This window comes from Zootermopsis nevadensis, unplaced genomic scaffold (genome assembly GCF_977971745.1).
Source record: "Zootermopsis nevadensis isolate Lab colony 2312 unplaced genomic scaffold, Znev_1.0 Znev_ptg000028l, whole genome shotgun sequence".
In the NCBI taxonomy this organism is placed as follows: domain Eukaryota; kingdom Metazoa; phylum Arthropoda; class Insecta; order Blattodea; family Termopsidae; genus Zootermopsis; species Zootermopsis nevadensis.
The window spans coordinates 11414281-11428149 of record NW_028259160.1 but is presented as its reverse complement, the minus strand read 5'-3'; positions in this window follow the sequence as shown (position 1 = coordinate 11428149).

Here is a 13869-nt window from a genome sequence, read left to right as displayed (position 1 = left end):
CATTATTCTCGGTTGAATGGTTCAGGAGAAGGAGGGTAAATGATCCGCCATTATGCTGCTTCTTTCATGTTTTGAGAACCCAGGTCCTCTTTTGTTACAAGAAGTGGGGTTTCAGACTCTGTGTTCATTCTATTACTCCCTTCACGTCCCTTGGCATGGACGTGGTACTGGATGATGCTGCTGTCTTTGTGTCTAACTTAATATCGAAAACATCGAGAATCGATATCTAAGAATAAATGACAGGGTAAGCCCTTTTCGTTAGGTATAGATGGTTATAGGTAAAGGAAAGATACCTATAAGTGGATCTGAGACATTCTAACCTTTACCCCTTTTTATGAAAGTAGAGGGGAAAAAAGAGTGGATTACTTGAAGTGAAGCTCGGAAATACAGAGTGGAGTTTTACCACACCACTTACATCCTTCTTTGGCTGATACAAATAGGAATCCTGACAAAATCTAAAGAATGTATCGCATAAAACCTTATTCACTATCTACAATATGGTTATTTAAATACGTAGCAGCCGTAATTTTATTCTAACTCACGCTTAGAAATGTGCCGATTGTGAAAACTTGCCCTGCAGTGAATATTCCTCCGTCCTTTATTATTTAAATACATAAATGTAGTTTACATTTATATAAATACGTAAACGTAATGCAAATACAATCATACAAAATTTCAAGATAGAAATCGAACCGAACGTTAAATACGCTGCAACAACAATAAAAATTCTTAAAACTATTATCTGCTACGACAACGGAAGAATATAAAAATAAAGAAATACATCCGCTAAAGCAACCACTGCCAGTTTTCAGAAACGTTACATAAAATAGTCCCACTGATAGAAGCCATAGACAACATCTGACTAATAAAAAACATCTCACACTAATAAATAAACACATGCTTGAAGACTCAGGCATTTACTGACAGTATCCACTGGTCGTGTATCACTGTCCAAAACAAAGTATAAAATCATTTATCAACCAATCAGAACAGAAACATTAAGAAACCTCTTGCTACTCAGTATTCTACAGAAAGAACTAATTTCTTACGCCGCTGGAGCGTTAGATTAATGATTTCGTGATAGTTTAATCTTGTTAAGGAAAATACCTAAACTTTAAAAAGTTTTCAGTAACCACAGTAACGAAAGTCGGCTCTAGCACGATAGCACTACGCGATCTAAGCTACCACTTTCGTTTATGATGAGGCAAACAACTGTCGTATTTACAAACAACTTTGAGTATAGTGCAGGCAGAGATGTGTTTATAGTCGCCTGTAACAACGGTCTCCCGCGTAATGCTACGACGTGTTCTTTCAATTTCTATGCTAATCATTCCGCTGAAACCTTGAAAAGAGTTTAATAATTCGTTTTAACGTTATCGTCCTTTTGTACAGTTCATAATATATTACGAAAAATGTTATCAAACACAATGTAATATTATCTTCTTTACCTACACCTCCTCTTCAGCTATGTGATACAGACAATATAAGATCAGACAGTGTCGCCAACACTCCAATTTTCATGAGAGGGACAAAATTTAAATAAATCTCTTGTATGTAAAATACGTTAATTTGAAGTGTACATTCGTCAGCGCCACATAATATATGAAACACAGCAGTTAAAACGGTTAAATAAGATACAATTAAACTTTTGTGCACCACACGATCGCCTAACCATGTAATTAACAGCTGTATTCAGTAAAAACAAAAAGAAAGAGTACTTGTTATGCAGCTTTATTCCTTATGGAGTAATACTCCCGAAACGTCGTTATTTTATAATTTAGGTGATGGACATGTCCGAGTGAACACTTTTCGCGCATTATATAGCACTATCCTCAGAAACCTTCAGAATTCGACGAATAAATTAAAAGAACATTAAATCATTCAGTTTAGAAGTCGTGTCAAATATGAAGCCTCTAGTGTCCGAAGGTGTGATAACATGCTTCTCGGTCAGGAATATCGCACATGTCTGTAATAGAATGAAAACAGAAATGTACTAAACCAAGCGTAATCAATTTTCGGTGCCGCCTGCGTAACTTTGTTTAGAACACACGCACTTCACATCTCTCGGAGAAGTTGCCGCAGGAGTGCGGGGATGAAATTCAATTTTCTAACAGGTTTTAATTTCATTCGAAAAAACTTCTTCAACCACTTCTGTTTCCTCGAAGGTGTGTAAACTTCACATAACTGTAATCTTCTTGGCGTTCAATCATGTTTCCAACGTAACTTCTCGAGCAGAGAAATGCATATAAAGTATTAGTCGGAAAATGCATACAGAACAGGCTACTTGTGAAACCCATGCGTAGATGGGTTAATAATATTAAAATGGATATTACTGAAACAATGTGTGAGGTAGCGGATCAGATTAAAGTGGCTCAGATCAGGGTTCGGTGGCGGGCTCTTATGGACAGGTAATGAACTTTCCTTACCAGCAAAGCGAATATCAGCTTCTCAAAAATAAATCTTCTCCATGGAGCTAGTTAGTTAATGGTTTTGTGCTGAAATATACTAGTCTCATTTTACAGCCATTATTAACATCAGTCATATGCAGTTTTATTAGGAGAAATGAAGCGATATATCGTTCAAACCGACAGAAAGTAAAACAAAATGTAAACAATGCAAAATGCATTAAGAAAGCCAAGTTCCTTTTTTACTGCAATACGCCGTGTAAACAAAAACAGAAATCTCAAGGCTCGTTCGCCTATCAACATAGCCTATATATTTGAAACGAGCGTACACTGCTTTAGAAACATTTCAGGGGGCTTTCTATAGAGGTATATTTTCTCTGTTAGCAAATTCTTGTCACCAGCGTAAAATGGTGTTGATGCAAGGCCCGTCTAAATGATTCCTTCATGTCTGATAACAGCCAAAGGTCATGTAGAACTAAGTCGGTCGCGGAAGTGTATCGACTCCTTTCTCAAATAAAATCCATAGCTAAAACGTAGTTTCAGAAGCACAAAGGCTTCGAAGACCTGACACAGTAAATGAGTCATAGCTTCGTGTAGCACAATCTACGTCTCTAACTTCCAACACTAACAGAGCTGGCAATGTTTCCACTTGACGAAAACACTAATGATTGTTTCTCAGCTCACTTAAAGACGCTATTTAATGTCTGTGAAAACAATCTCGAAAGATGATCTGGAATAGTTGCCAGATTTAAAATATTCATATGTCCATATGTCTGAAGGGACTGAGAAAAACCGCGAGAAACTTCAGTCAGAATACATGATCTTTGGCCCCACAGTCGAACCCGATAGCTCTCGAATATGAAGCAGGAGTACCAACCATTCATCAGCAACGTTCGTATTAATACGTATTCTATATAGGTTCAGTTCTTTGAATAACATTTTCATCCGAGTGTGCTGTTAGAATGGTGCCACTGTAGGCCTACCCAAAAATTTGTCTTCTCGTTTTTCATTTTGTTAGCACACTTTTCCTGTTTTATGTGTATATATAAGATTATTCTATAATAATGTCAGTGTATTGACGCCAGAAAGTAACTTCTGAATCAATTAAGGAGTTTTCTTTAAATTTCGTATAAACTTTGTACCATTCCACCTTCATATTTACTAACTACCTACCATATTATAATAAATCATAACATTATAACTGATCTTAGGTAAACAAGGAAGGATGTAGATTACATTAATTTTGCTCAGGACAGGGCCGACTTCGGGTTCTTGTTAACACGGTATTGAACCTTCGGGTTTCATAAAAGGCGATAGGTCTTAACTAATTCAGCACATTATCAGCTTCTCAAGAAATACTCTACTTGATACAGTGCGTTATATTCCTACCATCATAATGACATTGTGGCGGTATTTCGAACCGGTAAGGTGATTATAATGGAAATTATACAACTAACATATATTTACAATATCCAGCTTAACTTGTAAATCTATATAATACATGCAGACTTTTTGACACAGAATTTGTGAATAACCCTGTACTTTTTCATTGCACCTAGTTCATGTAACTCTGAACGACGTATAAGGTGGAACTGCCAAGGGAAAAGACGACCTCAAAACAGCACTTTGCTTGATAGTGATCAAGGGTTTATACGTGCTCTATTTTCAGAACGAAGCTCTCTTTTATACTACGTTCATCTCGCATTAAGAGAAACTTAGAGATAAATGTAGAACTGGGTTCAATCAATACACTTTTATGTGTTCCTCTGAGCAAACATGTAGCCGGGTTCGGTAGCAATCAGTGGTCTTTACGAGCACGTTCCCGCACATCTGTTAACACCGAACAGGTTAGTTCAAACAGTATCACTTCTGACCGGTATTTGTGAGGTATCCGGCACAATCTCGGCAGAAATGCCGACAATCCTCACCCAGAGTTTTCGTAATTTTCATGTCCCTTAACGAAAATTCCGAGAATAGGACACTACCACGTCCTTCCAAATATTCCTCAACTCATCATTCACAATCATATTCCTATCTCATTCAACGCCATAGGTTACAACTCCTGAAATAGAAATAGCATCGTTAAATGTTCAATGCGTTCACTGATAAATATGAACATAACTGCCACTTCCCGGCTCCCGGCTGGAACAGAATGACTTACCACTAAGATCTACAAGGTTTTCCCGATATGAGTCAAGTATCGCTCCGTGAAAATAATAAAATAAACTTATGTCTTTATAGCAGTTCCTGCAGGGAGCCGGGAAGTGGCAGTTGCTTTCAACCATCGGTAAACGCACTTATATATAAATACAATAGGATACCATTCATAACTGTGTGTGTGTTATTCATGACAGACAAAGTTATTTTCATCTAAAGAATAACATGATAGCGCATTTCCCCATTCAATACAATAGAATCTCGTCGTATGCACACGAATCGGTTTATGGCTTCTGGATGGAAGGGAGGGTACTACGTCATAAGAAATGGAATAAAGTGGCTTGCCATTTATCATCAAGAAGAAATTGGAGGGGGGACGAATGGACAACGAAAAAAGGAGAAGAAGCTACTGGTAGGGATATGTAAAACACTTGATAGTAGAAAAATGGATAATGTTCTAGGAATGCAATTTTGCGTGCGGTTTATATATTTCTGTCATTTTAAGACAATGATATTTTATACGGGTGATGAACAACTCTTGCCATAAATAAAGACAACAGAGACATGTTACTGAGAACAAAGTGCGTGGAGTACGAAGATGGTGGAGACGATTGTGTAATAAACAATTCCATTATTTGCTTCTCTGACAAATATTATTACTGTGACCAAATTAGAAAGGCGTGGCATATGGCACGACATGAGAAATAAACGCAAAGTTTTATGTATGAAAACCGGAAGGAAGAATTACTTCATAACACAAACACGAACTTTAAAATCAAGACTCGACCATCATGTACACAAATAAATTATAAATCTCTTTCCGTCATCTTTCTTCAGACTATTAGGGCAGTTCACCTTTAAACAAAACAAGAGCTTCCCTTTCCGACTCTAAGAAATATGTAATTTAATCGAATTTCATTAACTCCTTTCATAATCTAATTTAATCCTACAAACTGCTTAACGTAATTAATTTATATTCTGTAATATTTTAATTAAAATGGCACCCGTAGCGTCAATAAATCATGTTCTCGGTGATTATGCAATAATTGAGTAACATATGTGAATCTGTGCCATAAAAAGTTGCGTTCTTCACAAGTTGTTAAAGCCAGGAATATAACTGAAGTTTAAATGATAAATGCTCCGTGGGCACATTGATTAATGGAAAATACAACCACCAGTAGGAATTGTATTTGGCACACATGTGAATATAAGTCGATTCACCCCAGTAGCTATGAACCACTACGATTTACAGTGTGGTAGTTCGAAAACTCAACCCATGTTTCCTAACTTACAAATTTCATATTATTAAATGTTTTTAAATAATTAAAAACTTTCCTGAATTTTTCGATAATCTATTTTTACTTCTTCATTCCCTTTACTAAGACATTATTTTATTGGGCGTAAAAATAAATACCGTAAAGGACAAAGACACTCTATTACAGGTTAGTAACAAATTTGGTCTTAAAATAAACTAACAGGAATAGTACACTATATGACCATTGCTCGCCACGGAAATTAAGGACAAAGCAGTATATAATGACATCTGGCATTACGTACTTTCAAAATTCAGCAAAGTTCAGGTAATTTGGAACAGCAATACAAATGTATATTGACGATTAAATTAACAGCTGATTGAGTTCCACAGTTCAGTCAGTTGATTATCTACAGGAAGTTCAGACCTCAGTATCAAATTAGTACGAAAATCTTTTCATTATTTTTAGATAAACGTGCGGATGGACAGACAGGCCCCCTGATATGTTTTCATTTTACGTTTTCAGTGCATAAGTACATAACGATTTGAAAGACTAATAACACTTCATAATTTTTTACATTACAAGGTTTCTTACTGTCTTAATTAGATTGTATATTAACACTGGCAATTGTCCGAGAATTTGTAACATCAGAATCAACGAGGATGGCACTTATATACAGTACTGCACAAACTACAGCGAAATGCTTTCTGAGAGATCCGGCACAAAATTATATAAAGCGTGAAAGACAATGATGTGTGATCCCTTTCTCATAAGCCATTTTATATTATTGACTGTATCCACAGATTCTAGAGTCAGCTATGTTTGACCGGTACTGACAGGAAAAACGTTATATCTGAGCTATCTGTCATCACCTGACACACTTTCTTAGGAATATAATTCCCTTTTAATTACGGCATAAGCCTGTTATGGAAGCGAAATTTCGTGCTTTATATAGGATTTGGTTTACGTGAAGGGTAGTAGATATGTTAGATAGTGGACAAGGGTGGGAATCCCTCTCCATGGATTGCCATCTTGACGTGGTGAGAGGGTTTGCGTGCCTCTTTGATCCTGAGAGAAATGCAAACGCTAGGCCTTCAGGATCAAACAGGCCAGACTAATGGCAGTCCACTTGAAACTAAACCGCCTGTCATACTGGAGAGGTATCTTCAGACGACGTCAAGATCCATATAACGAACAAACAATTATTATTGATTTTCAATATTGTTATATATCTAGCCTTTAATTTAGTCGCTTATAAAACAGCACATTAAATAAGAAACTGAGTGTTCATAATTATGTTTTAAATTATTCTATTTGTATTTCAAAATATGTTTGAAATAAATCCCCTGGATGACATTTTACACAAAGCTTGAAAACAGACGCCGAACGTCGCAACGCCAATTCCGAAAAGCAAATAAAGCTAACAGAAGCCTTGAAACGCCATATGAAATTATTGTGACAAACCGACGCCGAGCAATTCAATCAAATCTGAAAAGTTTGGTAATAATTCGGCAGTGGTTGTAAGGAAGTCTTGTGTCTTCGTACGAAGAAGAGTAATAGACAGCGCCAAAAACCAGAACGGATAATATGTTATCATCAGCTGGTTCTAACTGAAATTCTCGATACTGTGTAATCATGAGGAGACACACCAAGCAGATTTGTAGTCAGAAGAAGGATATCTGTTTACAGAGTTTGCAGAAGAATTTCCTCAAGCCTACCCGAAGATGACTTCTGGATGTTCCGTCGCGTAGTCTGGCGGAAGTTTGCTTTCTGCCTCCACCATCCGGACTATCATCGTATTCCTTAGCCTCCACTGATTGGGAATAGCTCGATCTATTGGATCCAACTAAATAGGTGTACCCCCTTGGGACGAAGGAAGATTTCTTAGATTTTTAAAACTTTTACAATCAGACGCTAAATGTCAGAACAAATAAAATACAGTAATTCGTTTGGCTGACTGCGCAACAATATTTCTCCATTTCCATGACCTCTTCGTTGATGCTGGACAGTTGACCTCACAGGTGCTCCTTACGTGGTTCGAACAGATGAAAACCACAAGGGGACATATCTTAACCGTAAGAAGGGTGAGTCAGCAACACGCACCCCACTTTATTAAGGGCATAACCTACCGCCTCTGCAGAATGAGAAAAGGGATTTTCTTAGAGGATAATAACCCCTTCGGACAATCCTCCGCCTCTTTTGGCTCTGACGGTGGTCGTAAATTTGTCTTTTAGTAGATCACAGTCGTTGGCTACGTTCGTTTCTTTTCTCTCCAACAAAAGTCCAACACAAATAGGACAAATAGGTTCACTGCCATCGGGCGAAGCGCTGCAGGTTAACGGCCGTCTTTGAATGCCTGGAGCCGTAGGAACATAGGTAAACGTGAAAGGCATGCTTTCCCAAACTGTAACTGAAGGTGACGATAGATATCAGCTGCCTTTTCACCTTTGCTGCACAAAATTTAATAACAATACGTTGCGCAAGAGGTCAGCACATCACCTGCAGACATGACGGATAGACTGATTTCTGTTACCGCACACAAAGGGGCCTAAATACATTTGAAGCAAATTATCTGTAGTGCCTCTCAAGAGAAAACGGGAGGAAAATCTTTCTAGGACTGGTTTATACTTTATAGACTAGGGGTTGATTTAATGCAACTAAAACACGTGGCATAAACCACATAATAGCAGTAGGCCCATATCATCAGTCTCCCTTCCAGTAGTCGGTCAGTCCGCAGCAGCGTCACAAGTGGCAGACGCTTGGGTGACGCTCTCAGCAGCTAAATGCTCCTTTGGTATCACCTTGTTGTAACCGATACGTACGCATTTTCACACACGCATGCACGTAAAACAGGATGGAGAAATGTGAAAGATAAAAAGAAGACGCTCAGAAGAATCTTATTACGCTCTGACAAAGGAATTTTTTGTTCCTCCCTCACGCCTCGGTTTGTTCCAGAACTGAAGGAATCAAAGGAGCAATGGAACAAAGTGACATATGAAATATCTAACTATTCTTAGAAAGAATCAATGCAAAATGACGCACAACTTATTTTTTCGTACATAAAGAAACGCACAACACATACACATTAATTACCTCACTTTGACCAACATGGGTTACAAATATCTAAAATAGATCTAATTTTTTCCATGTTATTATGTGTCAACAATAAATTAACATCAATCTTATTAAGTGTGAATAAATTTAACAACATTGGCTTCATGAGACGTGAACTTCTCACGGCGGCAAATATGAAGACTGTCTTCTGGGATGTGCGTCGTGTAGTCCGGTAGAAATTTACCGACGTTTAAGAGCTGCTTATTGCCTCCATCATCAGGTTAAATATGAAGGCAGCAAGTACCTCTGAAACGTTGGTAAAGTTATACTACATTACACAGCGATACAACCTTCTAGGAAAGCCATCTTTATATTCCCCGCTTGCGAGAATCTCAAATTCTATTTTCCTCCCTTAATCGGACTTCGGTAGTCGAGTTCTGGAAGATTCATTCCACTGATTTACAGGCTTCACAGTCTTACAATAACTGAACCCTGGTTTATTCAATAACGCCCTACTAACTGCTTATGTCACGTAGCGTTAAATGCTGGAATGATATTTGAACGACGAATTGGAAAGAAAAGCGGAAAGAATCTGTACAGGCCTATTTTGAAGTTCTATTCCGGTATTTTCTGGACATGCTGAATAAACCCACTACAACATCAGCCATGGTATCCCCGCTATTGGCATAACCAGGGGGCGACTTTCGTTGCGATCCAATTGTTAATTCACGTTAAGTGCCACAAGAACCAAACATGTAGTAACACTGAACTCGGCAAATGTGGAGTAAAGCCCTTCTTCCGCTGACACCGTGTAATACCACCGGCGCCCCTGAAATGCTTCATCTTCGATTCCTCACCGATTGCACTATAGGGTGGGGGATGGTAACAGGTAACTGAATTCCTACAATGTGTACAATATGGGGCACCTCGTAGGTCAAAACGTTTTCTCCATCCGTAGTGAACTGCCGATCAATAAAACTCTACAGGCCTATAGCATATGACAAAAATAGTACTGTAACTATACTGCGTTCCACCGTTTTTGGCCGCTTAACTTTGTGAATTGGAACCTCGGAGCGAGTCGCTTACCAGACGTTTGCTGGAAGGGATGGCAGCAGGCCGCGTACAGTACACTCCAAATAAAATATCACCACGGTATGTAACGCAGGAGAGTCGATTTGACTACAGTACACATCACTAGAAAATTAACACTGCAGAGAGTATTAGATAATTTTATCTTCTTCACAACTCTTCGGTTCTTTTCCAATTCTTCGATTCCTCACAGACCATCGCTTTCTGGCATATCACTCGATTCATCACTGCCGCTGCTGCTGTTCACTCCATTATCTTCAATTATAATAAGTTCAATAGCGTCTTCGATTATGCCTTCTTGCTCATAATAAATTTGTTCTAGTTTTTCGACATGCTCTCATACATTATCCCATTCCTCTTGCCAAATTTCTTCGAATCTCTGGCGACACAGATGCTCGAGGTCCTTAATTTTAAATGTTGTATTCCTGCTTGCAACCTATTGTTTTACATCTGCCCAAATATGTTCAATCTGGTTTAAATAGGGATGGTTCGGCAGAAGTATCAGCACAGTACGTTATTTGTCTCTTAAAATCTGATCAATCACATAATATTCGTGCTTTGACTTATTTAATTTGATTAAATCATACAGATGAGCTTTCAACACGTTATCACAAAATGGGATGATTCTTTCCAATAGCCAGGTTTTCATTTCGTCCTTCGTGTAAGACGTCGGTGGTTTGTCTGTCTGAGTCTTGTGATACGAGGAGTTATCAGTGACCAGAGAGTAGATTGCAAATCAATAGGTGTAATGCTGTTAACACAGCACAGTCACAAGACATCAGGCTTCCACACTGTTGCACCGACAAAGACTATACTGACCGACGGAAACTCCTTCCTTCCTTCCTTCATTGAGTGGTCCGCATACTGGGCTCTCCCTACAAGGTCAGCGGCCATAATCGGTGGATCCAGTTCTAACATAACGTAGCGACTCGAAACGAGACTTACTGACCACGCGTGCTCAAGCGTGACAAAGCGTGACTAGGCGTGACAAGATGTGGCCATAACTGTCCAAATGTGACGGAGACTTAGAATGCGTGACCAAGCGTTACAAAGCGTGACTAGGCGTGACCTTACCTGTATCTGGCAAACTATTGGGCAGATTTTGTCGTGACTTCCATATGACCTTAACCTATACGTGACCTCATTTTGACATGAGTATGGACAACCAGGTATTAACGGTCTGGCAGATATAAGAGTGAAAAATTTGACCTTAGGAAATTTAAATACCTGTATCTGGCGAACTATTGGGCCGATTTTGTCGTGACTTCCATATGGCATTGATCTATACGTGACCTAATTTTGACATGGGTCGCCATAAGTATTAAAACATGATGAAGATTTGAAAAGTGTGTTCAAACGAGACCAAGCGTGATAAAGGGTGACTAGGCGAGACCTTCTGTAACGGCGTGACGTAGATGTAACCATATTTGTCGAAACGTGACGGAAATTTAGAAAGCTTGACCGAGCGTATCAAAGCGTGGCCAGGCGTGACAAAGCGTGTCTAGGCGTGACTTCCTTTGAAATCTTGACGAGAGGTTACCATAAGTGTTAAAACATCACCAAGATTTTAAAAACGTGACCAAGCGTGACGAGTAACAACGCGTGACTACACGTGACATACTATAACGGCGTGACGAGATGTGGCCATAAGTGTCGAAATGTGACGAAGATTTTCAAAACGTTACCTAATCTAACAAACTAACCTAATTAAACCCAACCTAACCTAACTTACCCCAACCTATCCTAACCTAACCTAACCTAACCCAACCGATCCTAACTTAACCTATCCCAACGTTTCTAACCTAACCGAACCTAACCTGTCGTAACATCATCTAACGTATTGCAAAAGTTACCAAAATTAACCGAGCCTTACGTATAAAAGTCGTGAAAATTCATGTAATTTCGTATTTATAGACTGCATATGCAATTATTATTATCATTTGTAGCAATATATTATTATTATTTTAAACTGAATTTAATGTAGTTGGTGAGGATCTGGAATCTCGACTTCCTTAGCAGAAGCAATATTACATACCACTACCAGTTCTGTGGAGCTATTAAATGCACATTGCTAGTAAACTGCCAGAAGAAAATTTTGCTGAAATTGTACAGGCGTAAAAAATAAGAAATGGAAATAATGTAGACTGTTTAAAGAAATTCGATTCCGTAGAGCGGTCGCAGTATACGCAATAAATGATATGTAGATATCAAGCAAGAATCGGGAAAAACGGATATAGGTACAACAACAAAAGTAGGTATAAAGTAGGTGCCTTGAACACATTTTGAAAAGATTGGCTGAAAACTGGCGTAGAAGATAACAAGGCATCTCGACAAATACGTGGAAGAACAGATTTAATCAATCCTTGCAACCAAAATAGGCCAAGATGAAATCATCTTTATACTATGAGCAAAGCATGAGAGTTAGGAAATAGTATGCATACGAACAGCGTAACAAGTGTGACGAGTACGCCAGAATTGAATCTTTGGTCTCTGGAAATGTTCGGACAGTTTCCCTGGATGGCATTCCCCACTCGGTCATTTCGCACGCAAAACAAAATGTAGATTTTCATATAAAGTTCCCGTTATTTTTGTTTGATCTTAAACAAATTGATAGAGTGTCGACGAAATTTAGTAGAACTCCTAAATACAAAATTTGAACACCCGTCCCGCGGTTGTTGAGTTGTTACGTGTGGACAGACGGACAGGGCTAAACTAACACGCGCAGTTTTGCAACTGAAAGTTGCAAAACTGCGACAAATAACGGCACAAGAATGTACCTACTTACTTTATCATAAAGAGTCTAGAATCACGGACTTAATTCATCATAAGTTAAACGCAACATAAAGCATACCAAATTAAAATGTTGCTATAAGTTAGAAAGCTTCTTTGCAGAAATACCAATCTCCAGCAAGATTAAAACAGCAAATTAAAAAACTGCAACTCCGTTACAAGATAGTTTCAAGACGTGGGGCAGAATGAGATATTGCTCTATTAATATCATGTAATGCCACGACATTTCCAAGATATGCTATCTCTTGCAAATGCAATGCAAGCAGTTATTTTATACAGAAATGGGGAGGTGTGTCATTCACGTCATGCCTGGCTAGGCAATGCGGTCACGATGGATATTAAACGACTAAGATATTAAACCTAAGAATGCAGCTGCGTGTTAATTACCGTGTCTCGATCGTCTGAGACGATAACTTGCAGAGATCGAATTTTGTATTTCAGTGCACAGATTTGTTCTTGTCACTTACACATCCTTATTTACGTAGATTACGGTTTGGGGGGGGGGGGGGGGGGGTTAGATTCTATTTTGACAAACAAATATGTTAACAAAACTTCTTTTAAGACACAGAGATAACTAATTCTTTTTAATACATACATATTCAAGAACTATATTGTACAAAGCACTAAATGATTTGACGTTTTTAGGGGGGTGGTACAGATAAAATTATCTTTGCGTAAATTTCTTAACAATTCTGCGCATCCGGTACGAAACGCTAAGCAGAAGAAGACTTTAACGACAGTAAAGAGAACGGAGCGAAAAAGATCTTACTAAATCGTCTGATCCACAGGACAAAGCTTTCTTCTTGAGAAACTGACAGTCACTCAGCTTGTCAAAAAACTGTCCGACTTTTAATGCAAACCCGAACGTTGTCACAACTAGCCACTGAACCCAGTCCAAAGAATCCGCACAAGTCCGAGGCCGTTAGTAACATTTCATAACTTGATAGCTTTTAATGGTGAGGGGCTGTTAACCCTTTCCCACTACGTCGATATCCACGGACAGTTACGCTGATGTATAAGTTTCCAGGACCCGAAGAACAGGAGGCTACGTGGGCCCTAAAGCCACAACAGCGGAGAGAATAAATCTACGTAGTGACAAATCTAGTAACACTAAAACTGAT